Here is a 10319-nt window from a genome sequence, read left to right on the forward strand (position 1 = left end):
TCCTAAACATCCACTGGACTGACTAAGTGACTGATGTTGCTGCCTTCGTGCACCAGAAATCTACCAAGGCTGCACTTAGGTTTTCTTAGTGATTCTTCATTGTAACTTTTTGCACCTTCACCAAGACAAAAATCCACAAGTTTCGCACGATTACCCTTTACAAAGCTCCCTCCCTGAAGAATGAGTTTATCTGAGATCCCCTACACGGCGCTTCTGAAAGAAAATCAATGCTGCCCTCCTGCGGCCTCGGGCTCTCCATGCCAGGAGGAAGGTGCAGATGTCCATCAGCTTCTCCGCGTGGTTTTTCTGCTCTGGAGGGAGAAGTTTGAGTCACCAAGCAGTGGGATTTCTCCAGTAGGGTTTTTCACACCTCGTCCCGTTTTGACACCTAATTAGGCACCCGAGTTGAAGCCCCACCTTGTAAATCACAGACTGATTACAGCTCAACTGAGCTGTTTGTCATTGCCCTTTGGAGGAACTTGCCTTCTTCCCTTGAGTAGATGGTGAACTCAAGACTATTAACATAGAGGCAGGAGTCTGAATAGTCATTGGCACCAGAATATCTAGGCAGTGCTGACCACAACCAGGTTTCCTTGCATCCCATTTTTTGTCCACAGTCCTTATTTAGGACTTCTCAGTAGCAGGATACAGGAAGTTGTAGCTCTTCAAGGAGTTTTGCTGTCTCATTTATCTTCCTTGTTTCACACAAACACACAATTCCCTGTACTAAAAGTCTCCAGGCCACTGCTAATGACCTGTGTCTACCAGGAACCAAGGGCCAGAGGTGTCTGAACAGCTATAATGAGACCTCAGGGAGGATTTTCAGTGGAGGAATGTCAAGACAACAGCAGCTGTAGATTAAACAAATGTGCTATGCTGGACGACAGCTGGCAAGCTGGGGAGGTGATGATGCATTAAATAGGGCTAAATTCTGCACTAAGTTGAAGTCTGGAGTAACCACCACCCTGATATAAGTAAAGTAACTTTGGACTGACTCCGTTGTACTGGAGGGCAGAAGTTGGCCTTGCAATTACATGAAAAAGTGCAGCAGGTGAAGAATTTCAGGAAACATTCAATCAGGACAGCTCCAGTAAAGCCTTTTTCCTCTTCTCTTGTAGCATTTCTGAGGCTAGCTTCTTACTCCAAATTTCTCTGTCTTTTAAGGGGATTTATGGATTTGCTTTTATAAAAGAGGCCCACATTCTGCTCTTATTTACACCATTGGCTGCCTGCCTGTTTCAGAGTAGCTTAGCTCTGCTTCAACTTCCACAAGCAAGGCAAAAAAATCACAACTGGGCTTATGGTAGCTGAGCAGCAGGTGAACTTAGAGGCACACCTGTTTCAAGAGACACCCTGAATGTTGTGACATGGTGTTGTTGACACCAGGCTGACTTCTCTCCTTGTGTGCAAATCCTGCTAACATTAACACCTGTTGGTATGCACTTCTGAGGGTAAAATTTGGCATCTCTTGCCTTTTCCCCACCCCTAGCTTTGTAGCTGGGAAGGAGAGCCAAGAGTCATGAGGAATAGCTACAGAGGGCAAGACTGTTCCTGCAGAAGCAGGTTTTCTATTTTTTGACCGTATTTTAATGCTTATGAAGTTCATAGGAGGAATAATGAAGCCCTTGCGAGGTATTACTTATGTTGAGAAATGGCTGGGCATGCAAGCAAGTTGGTGCTGAGGGCCCATACTTGTAGCAGATTAAAATGCACTATATATGGTTTGGGATAGAGTTAAGGCTAGTTTGGGGTTGCCACCTTCGAAATAAAAATGGAACCTTCACCACATGGCCGCTGTGTGTGTTCTGTATGTTCATACTGGCTTTAAGAGAGGTGGAAAAACCTGTAACACCCCAGCTTGCTGTTGGAAGCTTTGTGCTGGGAGTATGAAATTAATTACTTGTCTCACCTCAGCAAGCCAGGTCTTATATCCCCCCTTCCTCCAGGGCCTACATATTCTGGTGAAATTCACGATGCTGCTGTTATTTCTCTTCTCCTGAAATGGCATCATTCAGAAAAACTTCTACTGATATCAGGGTCCCCCACTTTGGTTTGCAAATGAAGCAAAATTTCAATGGAATCTATGGTACTGCGCTGTTTTGTGCTAGGTGGTACTCTGTAGCAATGCAGTTATGGGAATTCTAAAATTCTCAGGAAAGGAAAATTGAGATGGATGTGTCCCTGTTGTTTTTAATACCGCCTGACCTCTTTCCTGTACTTTCTCCTGTGTATCATTTCTCATGTGAGTAGTTCAGGGAAGAGGAGAGGAAGGAAGTATCCTTAATCATCTCTTTCGTGAAATGAGGTAGATTAGGCGATTTTTTTTTTTTTTTGCTGTACAAGTCTGTAGATTTAACCCTGAAGACTCTTTTGAAATTCTTATCGCTTCCTTAAATGAAGTAAGAGCTAGCAAAGCTGTCCTCTTGCATACAGGGTGCTGGCTGGCTAGCAGAATCGTGCCTGGCTATGGCACATATTGGAGTACAGCTGTCTCTTGGGACAAAAGGGGCTACCTCTCATGAGAGTTACCTTGGGGTGGCAATGCTTATATCTCTGAGTGCATTCTTCTCCTTTAAGATTAAATCCTACCTTTCCACTTACACTGAATGGTTATTTTTTCAGGCAATGTGCCTGAAATCTGTGTAGAGACACATGGCCTGTCGAGTATGAGTCTCTGCAGGTAGGAATGATGAATAATCTTATTGGAAGGGATTGAAAAGGGTTTGTCTTTCGTACCTCTGCCACAGTATAAGTTGGTCCCAAGACACTGAAAAGTTGGGTTATCAAAATGCTGGGAATCAAGGAGAGAATAGCTCCTGGGTGCTAATATAAAGTCATGATCTTTGTAATACCAGCCAGTACTTACAGCATCTGTGTATCAGCTGTTATGTATAAAGTATAACAGCACTTATCTTACAGGGATGCTGAATCAGAACCATGTACACACTGACTGCCAGTGGCAGATGTGGAAGATGTCTTTGGCTTGCAGTGCCTGACAGCAGGGCATGGCTCTCACAGGGTAAGAGACAGTGGTGGGACAGTGGCGTGAAAGGAACAAGACTGTAGCAGAAATGCCTATGGGGAACTACAGGAGGAGGAGAGCAGGCATGGAGGCTCTGCAGTTATAGAACAGCAAGGCCTTGGGTGTACATCAGCATACCATCTTTTCACAACAGTTTTAGTCTGGACCCTGTGAGGCTGAACATGTGAGGTGCTCATCAGTTCAGAGGTGGAAGTGCCTTATTGACAGTGTTTGGCTCTGCTTGGTCCCTCAGAAGCCAGAAACTTCGTCCTTCCTCTCCTTCATCTCCTTCACTACCTCATTTCTTCACACAATCATAGAATGATTGAGGTCAGAAGGGACCACTGAAGGTCATCTGATCCAACCTCCTCTGCTCAAGCAGGGCCACCTCGAGCAGGCTGCCCAGGGCTGTGTCCTGTCAGGTTTTCCATGTCTCCAAGGATGGAGACTCCAAATTCTCCCGGAGCAGCCTGGCCTTGCCTCCTGCCCTCCTTCCCCAGCCCCTGTGCACTCCTTGCTCCAGTCAGTAGGTGTCAGCGGGCTCCACCCAATGCTCCCAGAGCCACCAGCCTGTCTCCTGGGCACCCTGCGCGGAGAAAAACCCTGGTGAAATTCAGAGGAAATACGTGACAAACAAAGGAGTGAGGGATGGAGTGCAAAGACAGTAATGTACCAGAGAGATGGAGTGTTTGGGGAATTTCTCCTTAGTGAGTCAGAGTAATCTCATCAATGCTGGCTGTACGCCGTGGAAAGCTGTAGTAGGAGTTTTGTGGCTGGTTGAAACTTACTGAGCTCGTAACTTCTTAAGTACTATAGACAAGCCCTCCATTCCCTCAGGGTGATTTAAATGAATTCACCCTGCCCTGACTTGGCTGGTACAGTGATGTCTTGGGCATATGGCTTCATCTCATTGGCCTTGGTTTGCCCCTCTGTAGAATGAAATCGGTAAAAATCACCCACTGGAGTCCCAGGGCTGTGGCACAAGTTACTTGTTTCACATTTGACTCAGACAACTAAAATGCAGTAGAAATGGAGATGTTATGCCCTGGCATGGGGCCGTATGTCGAGCATTTGTGTTCTTACCCTCTCTGGATTGACCTGCAAAAATTATAACTTTGCCAGCTTGTAAAGACAGCTCTAAGTATAGTTAGGGAAAAATACTGCTTTTTATATAAGAACTGTGAAGCCCATGGTGACACTTTTGAGATCTAGGCTGAGTGATTGGGCAGGTGCAGGTATAATCAAATTGCCCTGCATAGCTGCTTTGCTCTGGAGGTGGCTACACGGAGCTGGGTGATCGCTGTGATTCAGTTACTCAAAACCCCATTTCTGAGGTGATGAGTTAATGAAATGTCAGCTGCAGTGACAGAACAAGTTAGAGGTAGATGGGATTCTGTGTCTGGCCATGCCAAGTGCTCTCCATATTACCTATGGGGAATCATGCACAGCTGTGGCCACCGGGAGATGAGCTCTGGGGTCTGGGCTAAAAGGAGTAGTCAGAGGCTCTCAGCTCCTGCTCTCTAGGCAGTAGAAACTTTTTTCTATGGCAAATATTGTGTTGCATTGTGTTGTGGCACAACATTTGAGCTAGTTACCCAGAGAAAGGAACTGAATGCAATTCTACTTTTTTTTTTTTTTTAATGACTTTCAGGGAGCCAAGGTCTGGCAGCCCTGGGAAAAGGAGATCTTAAAATTCCTTCAGTCTTTTGAATCAGGCATCACAGAAATATAAGTCTCTTACAGATGCCATGGTAAGTGGTGCAACTATAGCCTTTAATGCCTCTGTGCCTCAGCTCCCTCTTCTTAAAGATACATATAGAGGTACTTTGCAGCCATGCTGACAGTATAAATATCACAGGGACTGTGATACTTTCTGGTATCTTGTTACTGTGATGACAAAACACACAGACAGAACATGGCTATTTGCCATCAAACTTCCAAAGCTGGCTTTTTAAACAAGAGTGTATATTTTGGAAACAGAGTGAGGGAGGGCTGGAGACAGAGGGGACTTGCTCACCCTGGCTGTGGGGCAGGGGATGGGCAGAGAGGCTGCTCCCAATCTGCCTCTCTGGTTATGGAGCCGTGTGGATGGATTTTGGGGGAAACCTGTCTGGCTTACCAACAGGTCACTGTTACAGCACTGAACTTTGAAAGTCTGGAGCTGAGGAACGGGAGTATCAGGAAGCCTGTCAAAAATACCAGGAATCCACCATCCACCCAAATAGCCTTCATGAATCAACAAAAACTCACAGGATCTTCTGGAGCTGTATCTTGGTACTTCTGAACATGAGGGATGAGTACAGGTCACGGAAAATTTGGGGGCCTGCAGCAGCAATCTTACAGGCAATAGCACTTTGGAGATTTACTGTACTGTGCCTTATAGAGGGCATGAGATTAATCCACTTAACTTGTGGCCCCAAATGACTGACTTAAGGAGAGAAAAGATCTAATATGTGCCTTAATGTCTCAAGTGGATTTCCTGGCAACACTAGATGTGAGATTTTTCTTACAAAGATTAGTTAGATTACTTGGAAGAAATGGAAATCAAAAGACTTTGGCATAGCTAAGGGAGGAAACAGGGAATAGATGGCATAACTGCAGGTTTTTTCATGGGATGTGGCAAGATAAAAATATATTTTGGGAGGTGGAAGGCAGACATATTTGTTTTAGTGAAGAAAATGATTTTACTTTTAAAAGCTGTGATACGAGAGGGATGGAAATGGGGGATATGTAGAAATATAAGGCTCTGAGGCCGGGAGAGTACAGTAATGAAGAAGATACGCAGCCAAGTGAGGAGTAATGTAGTGGTGAGAAAAAAGATCTCTGCATATACAACAACTGATTCTTACTTTTTATTTAAAATTTTCCTTGGGATAACGTGGAAAAATCACAAAGGTGGTCCAAAATAAAATTGCCTGTTCATATCATGTTTCAGCTTCCAGCTGGGACAACACTTGTTTTGTTCTGCATCTAATACAGAAGCATCCAAAGTGCTTTGAAACTGAGGGATGGTTTTATCCCTATCTTGGTAATAGCACCTCTGCTGTCAACTGGAGAAGAGTTTGAACAGTTTCTGGCTGTCCTTCAGCCCAGACTCTAAGGCTGTCTGAGCCAGCATCCTTCCATGAAACTGCAGCAATGATCTTTAACAAGAGTTTGCAGAAGTGTTTGTGCAGATGTTCACAGTATAGTACACACATGCATACATACATGCTTATCTGAGGAAAACTTTGCCCTGGAGTTGACGCTGTCCCTGTCTGCACCTCCAGCTCTTTCTTCCCCGATGGTGGAGCAGAGCAAGAGGTCCTCCTCTGGCTCCTCCATGGCCTGCTACCTACCTAGAGGGTGAGATGATGTTGCAGGTGTGGGGAAGATTTTGGAAACCGCCTCTCCATGCCAGATGCAGCAGACGTCAGTTGTGTGGCAGGCTCAGCAGAGGGAGCCTTGGGTTCAGTCCTGGAGCTGAGGAAGGGACCAGACCTAATTCAGTTCAGAAAGCAAAGGTTGTTTTCATTTTCTTCCCTCATCTAAGACCCTGGGTTTACTGCTCTGCCTCGGAATGATTAGGCAACATCACACGGTTCCCCTGTGTGTATGTCTGAATACTTTATGTTATGTTTGCACTTTATGAAGCCCTTAGAGTCTGCCCATGTGATACTGTGCTCCAAAACCCAGCTCTCCCACCACATTCCTAGGGTAGCTGTGATCCCTTTGGCAAAAAAAGCAATAGAAGAGGAGAGCTCCATATAGAGTCACTCAACTTTGTCTAAACTTGTTTGCTTTTCGGTGTAGTTATAGCACTTTGAAACTGTCCAAACATCCTGCTGCCTGGCATTGGCTTTGCCACCGAGAAGCTGGTGTGTGTTCTCTGGGGAGGGAGGTGTTTCTCTTATATGGCAGCTCCCAAGTGGCCTCCTTGTGTTAAATATTAACTTCTTGTTGCTGATCTTACAGTTCATTTTATTGTATCTCCAGCTTTCTTACCACAGAAGGAGAATATCTGGAGTGTAATGTGAATTTTCTATGCCTGGCTCTTTCGCTGTTAATTGTTTGATTGAAGACTCAAGCTTTTGGCTAAACGAGTATTTTTAGAAAGTGCCTGCCTTCCTCATAAAATGTTTTTGGTCAAAAACTAACATTTCTCAACTTTTGTCTAAAAGGCTTTCATTTTTGTGACAGTCATTGTGTGAAAACATTTGCTCCTCAAGTTAACAGTTGCTTTTTTTCAACAACAATTAGGATTTTATTTTGGAAACTTCCTGTTTTCCAAAGAGCAGCCCATGTGCCTAGCTCTGGATCAACAAAAACTGTTCACATGCCAGGCCAAGAAGAAGAGGACAAGATGGATAGCACTGGTGCCTTTGTGGCTGCTCATTGTTCAGGAGAGTAACTGTTAAGCAAAGATGGCTTTAAAACAAAAAACTGCAAAGAACCATTTTTGAGGGGTGTCATTTGTTGTGAAAAACCTTTCCTGCTTCTTCACGCCAGAATTTCAAGGTCTGAAATATTTTCAAGTAGGGTTTGAGTTTAGTTGGTTTTTGTCTTTTTTTTCATTTATGTGTCCATGACTTAGCTGAGATGAAGCACTTACTTATTAAAAAGCTATGTCAGCAGTGGGCAGAAGGTGAAGCCCCAGCCCAGGGTATCAGACATGACATTCCTGTGAGCTCCTTTTCTGTTTCTCTCACTTCTTGCCTCTTCTTCTCTTTGCAGTGAATGAGGATGCTGTCCCTAACTGGGCTCCAAATTGAGTTTTGATGCACGAACTTGCAATGTGAGCTAAAACTGGTTTGTCTGTTCTGGCAGATAAGAGCAAAGAAAACAAATGCCATCAGAAAATGTATTGGCGGGCCTACGATTTTAAACACAATTTGGCATGTAGTTTGATCGTCTTTAAAACATGTTGGCTAGTAAAAGAGTAGATCTAACAGTGACTTGAGAATCTCAGCAAGTTACCACAGTTTTAACACATCCCGCTGCATCGTATAAAAAAATCTATTGGAAAACAAGCATTTGTACTCTCTGATGCTACTGCCCAGTCTGCTGGAGCACATGGGGCACTTCCCAGTCTCTGTGACCATCCCCTTTTACAGAAACACAGAGCAATAAACCCAAGGAAGAGCTTGTGAGCCTCTGTTTCGTATACAGATACGACTCGTAAGTAACAGCATCCATGTAAATGTGGCTGCTTTGATGGATAGATCTTGCAGAGGTTTCACCCTCGATAAGAGCAAGTTACAGGCATGACCATCTCTGGCAATTGCTGTCCTGGGCAGAGAGTAAAGACACCAAAAAGCACAGAGGAGGAAAAAGGGACTTTGAAGACCCTGACTGCTTCCCTCTAGAGTATTCCAGTTTGATTTTCCCTGCAGGCACACCAGATCTCCCCACCTAACCATGGCAGCTCTCTGAACTTGAACTGGTCAAGTCCATGGACTAAAATCTACATGGACACTCTTACGTGGGCTGGCAGGTGGCTCAACACCTAGACAAAGACAACCTCATTCTATTATTTCCTCAGTATAGGGAACTACCACGGATTTCTCCCACATAATAAGTTAACACCCTGAGTTGAACTGTATGAGAAACAGAAGAAACAAAGAGTAGTTGTTTGGAGAAATAGGAATGAACAACATTTTTCCTAAGTGCCTCTCAGGTGCCATCCTCCTTTGACAGAGGAGCTATCTGAGGCAGAGGACATCTCCATGAGCCCTTCAAACACCTGCACTTCTCCTACTCTTCTACCAACCTAGCTGACAAGCAGCACAGGGCTGCCTTTGAATTTCACCCATGCGAGTCCAAAAAACTAAATTAAAGTTCTGTATGACTGACTTGGACAAATGTGCACCCTTGACTTGATGCCTGAAGACATATCCCTTCATATGTCTGCTCTGACAGACAGACCCCCAGGGCACTGCTGCTGAGCTGGTTGGCAGCAGAGAGGCATCTGTTTAAGAGCTCAGTGCAGGTGCATCATAGTTTATTTCTTGTAGCAAACAACCACAGTCCTGTGTAGTATTTAATTAAGGCACGTTAGCAAATCCTTCAAACAAAGAAGGCCCCTCCAGGCAATGCATGAGACAAACGCTACTCAGCATCTCCAAGTGGATCAGGCTTTGACTGGAGCTAGTGCAGCATAGCCTTATTGCTTTGATGTGAAGAGCACATCAAGTGATGCGAGTTTGGTTCCAGGGCTATGGTAGTATGGTCATCCAGCTCCCAGACTGACAAGTACAGCTCCCAATCTGACCAGTAAATGATAGTCATATAGATGAGTTGCTGTCAAAAAACTCCCAGCTGAAGGAGATCAAACCACTCTCTGGTTCATGAAAAGCATAGAGATGTGACAAACCCTTCCAGAAGAAAGACAGGAGCATTTCAAGGTGAAGAGCAGTGCATACCACCCACCCACATCAGTTTCTTCAGCTGCAGTGACTAGCAAGGGTGAAGAGATTGGGCTTAAACCAGGAAAATCAAAATCCTCAGCTTCCTGAAGTGAAAGCACTGCCATCGGGTACCCCTGAGGGCTGGTAGGACTCTTCTTCAGCTCCTTGCCTAGAGAGGGACCAAATGCTTTTACTCGAAGGATGTTTGTGGTGTAGAACCCAGCTGGCTGAGGCCCGAATATGGTGTAGCAGTATTTCATGGCATCAGCCAAGGAAAGAGGAATATCTGGGAGGTGGATGTCATGTCTGAGGAGTGATGGTGCGAAGCTGTGAGTCATAAAGCATGGTTGGCCAAGAGCCTGGTAGCTGCGTTAAGTTGGTAGGCTGTTTACCACACACGGTGCAACCACCCGCTGATCAATAACAATTACTATTTTTGTTCAGCCTCCGAACAATACTAGTTGCAAGCTGTATTTGCTGTCATAACCTAAAAATCAGGTAGTTATAAGATCAAAAAAAATATTATTTTGCGGGAATTTTGTGCTTTTTTATTTTAAGGCTAACAAGTGTTCCTGGTCACTCTGCAAAACCACAGTGAAAATATCTGCCTACCACTGAAATGTAGCCACTCCAAACCACCCCCTGTGAAGAAAATTGCATCCTTTGCTTTTGTTTTATTGGAATGAATGGGCAAAAAAATGCTTCAACTATGGGTTTTCATCATGATAGAGTGGGAGCTTTCACCACCATCCCAGTTTTGGACCGCATCTGATGCAGGCTCACGGAGACAGGGGACTGTTATTAGAGCTGCGTGAATAATCTACAGCAAGTAATTGAATGAAAGTGTTTGGCCTTTTTTTTTTCCTGTTTGCAAACTATCTGTGAGCCTGCCTGGATGTTCTTGAATGTGT

Source organism: Apaloderma vittatum, unplaced genomic scaffold (genome assembly GCF_000703405.1).
Source record: "Apaloderma vittatum isolate BGI_N311 unplaced genomic scaffold, ASM70340v1 scaffold13143, whole genome shotgun sequence".
Lineage (NCBI taxonomy): Eukaryota > Metazoa > Chordata > Aves > Trogoniformes > Trogonidae > Apaloderma > Apaloderma vittatum.